Raw genomic sequence first — 4,523 nt, forward strand, 5'->3', positions numbered from 1 at the left:
ACCGGCCCGCCGTGACCCGGTCACTCCATCGCCGATCCAACTAAAAGAGCGCTGTTTGTACGCCGTGCGCCGTAAAACCCTCTTCTATAAAAAAAATTATTTTAAAGGCCATGATGATGATGATGATGATGATGAAGAAGAATAACTTACTGAGGGCCAGCAAGCCAGTTATCTCCCTGTGATGAAGTGTTGCTAAACCAACTGTCATAACCGTCTGGGTTTTCTGAGGACAACAGAAGTAGGTTATGTTGTAAAGAAATTGTATTACGGGCAAAAGGAACAAAACTGTACAGCAAATAAATCAAGACAGAGAGAGACTGTAGGGAGGTAAATAAACTGATGAATATTCCATGACACGATGCAAAAATAACTATCTAGGGGAAAACGGAGCCAAGATGTAGCAGTAGAAAGGCTGCAAAGAGTCAAGAGCCCAGAGGACGGGGCAAAGGAGGTGAGGGGGACGGGGCAAAGGAGGTGAGGGGGACGGGGCAAAGGAGGTGAGGGGGACGGGGCAAAGGAGGTGAGGGGGACGGGGCAAAAAAGTGGAGACAAAAGCAGATGACAGAACATTATTAGAGAGCAGGAAAAGATAAGGAGAACATTTTTAGAGAAGAAAAATTTCCGTCTCTATCCGGATTCGAACCCGGGACCAATTGAATGAGAGGCGGAGCACCTTAAACTCTAGGCCTTGAGAGCCCCCTGTATAAAGACCTAACAGCCACACAGCCAGCAGCATCCCCCGGGGCAGTGCCACTGACTGAAGTGTCTTTAGGCCATTCCCAAAGGGGGGACATTTCTCGTTCAAGCACAGTAGAATTGTAAATGGGCCGATTCATGTCACGCTCATAACTGTGCCTGATCTACAACAGGGAACTGCTGCTTTTTCTTTTTTAATCCTCACTATTATCATTTCCTCTACTTCTTTTGTATGTTTGTCACTCTCTTGTGACTTGCTATTTCCGGGGTGCCTTGATAGTCGAAGCTAGAGAGGTGAGCAGAATAAGTCTGACTCCCTGTAAAGACTTCTCTGTTGACACCCACCCCTTGGCGCTCATATGACCATATGCAGTTGCGAGCGCCGTAAAACCCTCAACTATAAAAAAAACCCACCAAAAAAACAGCCAGCAGTACAAAATACCTCATCTGGTCATCCAGTCAGGAGAGCAACCGAAACAAACTTATCAGGCTTGGGACAGAACAGCGCCAGGTGACCGAAACGGATAATTTTCACTGTGGCAATACATATTGTGCCAAGTGACACAAAGAGTGAAAGTATCACTGTGTCATTTGAAATTCAATCCACGAGTAACACATATATGCCATGTTATAAAAACACTGTCACAAATACTACATGATCAACCACAACAATTATTGTATATAATATATGCAGAGCACACAAAAAACTAAACTAAAACATAATATCAAAATAATGACATTATCTTGTACTTTAAAAAAATTCATTACTCCCACCCTCCCCCTTCTCAACAACACTTTCATTAAATCATGCTTACCTGTATTTCCTGTCTTGGCACGAGTGGGTGTCTTGAGAGACTTTTTTGGTGAATCTTTCAAAGAGAATTCATCCCACCACGGAGTGAAGTCTTTGGCGAGGGGCCCGCTGATTCCTACCGTCGGCTGGGCCCCGCCTTTCCCATCTGTTCTCAACCCCAAGTACATTTTTGCACTTTCCAACAAAGAGTCTTTGTAATCACCACACAAACACTTCAGCTGAAATTTGTCCAAAGATTCCTGCTGCATTGTTGATTCTTGAAGGTGATTTCCTGAGCTCTCTCCCTGGTCACGTCTCTGAATACCAAGCAAAACTTAAGGTCCCCTGATAAGTCAAGACATCAGCTGCAAAGAGTAAAGAGGAGTCCACTTTGTCACTAATACTTACGCTGGTAACACAACAAAATGTACTGTAGGTCAGTTTAACAACGGCGATTAAAATCGTTCATCCAGAAACTAGGCTGACAGGATATGTAATTCTTCATCTGAGACAAATATGATAATCAGACAGAACTGTGATTCAAACTTCAACAGGAATCACAATGGGCAAGGGAGTAATGAAAAGCTGCACAAACATATATACAATCGAACCTGCCTTAACGATAACCTGTTTAAGACGGAAACCTGTCCAACCTCTCCGCTCCCCCTTGAAAAATTGCTCTTTAATTACCTGTATAAAACGGAAACCTGTCCAATCTCTCCGCTCCCCCTTGAAAAATTGCTCTTTAATTACCTGTATAAAACGGAAACCTGTCCAATACGGAAACAAGAAAGAAAAACCTGCTCCCTTCCGAGGGTTTTACATGTCTAAGACGGAAACGCTTTGCCCGATCAGTCCTGATTTGAAACAAAACTCGCAAGTTTGGTTTCGCCAACTCTAAACTTAATGTTACACCGCCAGGCGAGGAAGGGGAGAAGGGGTACAATTTGTTACCCCATCTATGTGAGCCCTTAGCAGTGCAGATGGTCAGGGTGGTGTGGGTGTCAAATCTCAAAAGTACCAGTGAAAATTCTAGAGTGGCGCCCCAGCACAGAAACTTTAATTGGTAGCCAGATGCCAGAGGTATGAAATTAGTTTGACCAATGTCTGCCGCAAAGCTTCCACTGGTCTCCAGCTACAAGACGTTCAACTCGGGACATCGACACTGCTCTGTGATGTTACCATTGGTGTATAGAGGTCGGTGTTACCAATTTCCTGGGGGCTCTCCCAGTTTGTTTTTTTATAAAACTTAAATAATATTTACAGGCAGATGCAAATCCTCTCAACCATCCATCTGCCAAAGTTTGGTATGGTACAGTATAAAACGTGACATGTGGGAGCGGTGCAAAGAATGTCATACACACAAGAGCGCCACTAAGGGAACACCTTCCACTTGACATCAGATTCAGCAATCTGTATATTATATGGACCTTGCTGGGTTTCTGCCAACCAGCCAGGGCGGGAAATATCTTTTCACCATCATAGATCATTTCACCAGATGACCAGAAGCCATGCTTCAACCTCAACCTGCATAACAGCTCTCATCCATCCCTCACACTGGATCGCCAGGTTTGGGGTTTCAGAGGACATAAATCTATCTCAGACCAAGGCAGGCATTTTGCTTCTGAAAATCTCTGGGCAGAGCGTAACAAGATGTTAGGCATTGAGGCTCATACAACCACAGCTTATCAACTCCAGGCAACTGACATGGACGGTGGAAGGTTTCAACAGTCAGCTCAAAACACCAATCAAAGCTCCCACAACGAGCCCTGACTGGGTGGCAGAATCCCCCATGGTTCTACGGAACTTGCCCTTCTTGGCAAGTAGACTCCGATTGTTCTCCATCTGAACTTATAGCTCAACACTCCGCCTTCACTACTCGTTTTACCACTTAAAACTTACCATTTTTTGGTCAGTCAGGATGGATCGTTGTCATACTACTAATGCTGTTTACTGATCAACTAGGACTCCGCACAGAGGGCCCCGATCAACAGGACTGCAGGGACTGACGGGATGTCCCTTTTATAGCCAAACCCTGTTATAGATGGGGATCACGTTTACATACACAGTAACTATCGTTTAACTGATGGGACCACTTTAAAAAAAATTACACATAGATTACCCATTACCAAATTATCGGTTACTGATACTTTCTTTTCTAGCAGTTTTTTTTGGCCTCATCTTTATCTTCTTTTTTCAAGTATAGTCTTACGGAGGTGGCTTAGTATAGACACAATTAGTATGAATGGGGCCCACTGTTTATGTTGTAGGGGCAGAAGTGCAGTACTAGTCGTAGTGTGGACATGCAGTGATAGTTGGGCACTCTCCGGTTTTGGCCCCATGGCGACAGCAGGTTTTCAGATGCAGTGGTGCCCCTACGGTTGCCCCAACCATGGGATAGAGAAGAAGACTGTTGTTTTATCCGAAAGAGAGGGACAGATGTGCTGTCTGCAGTTCTTTTGGTGCAAAGTCAGGCGATCGATAAACATTGGGGCCAAACCCAGATAAATTGCAAAACATCAAAATTGTGATTAAGTGCAGAGGGGCATGCCCTTCTGAAAACCCCAATAATATTTTTAATAGGTGCTTATCTAGATGATTACTTCTGGTTCAAAACTATTACTTTTCCAAAGTTTTCGCTACGCGAGTTGAAATGATGTGTTTAACGCACAGCGAGTGAGAAAAAATATCAAACCGCCGTGGAGCTAAAACCCTTGCTCCGTGCCGTAGTTATCTTTGAAGCCAAAACCAGATTATCCCATTAGTTGACAGATCGGTGATTTTGTAGTTCCGTTCGTTAAAGTCCACGATCCATTTGTTTACATCGAGAGAAGAAATCCGGAAGTCTTGATGACCAAATAGGAAACACAAAGAACAGGGATGCAACCTAACTGCAAAACATCAAATTATGGTAAAATTCAGGGGGGCCATGCCCCCCTTAACCCCTCCCTCCATATTTTTATTAGGTCAGGGGGGCAAACCCTGAAATCCTCCTACTCTTGACTCTTGGGGCCCAAACCGGTGAATAATAATT

The sequence above is a fragment of the Aplysia californica genome, unplaced genomic scaffold, assembly GCF_000002075.1.
Source record: "Aplysia californica isolate F4 #8 unplaced genomic scaffold, AplCal3.0 scaffold00156, whole genome shotgun sequence".
Classification (NCBI taxonomy): domain Eukaryota; kingdom Metazoa; phylum Mollusca; class Gastropoda; order Aplysiida; family Aplysiidae; genus Aplysia; species Aplysia californica.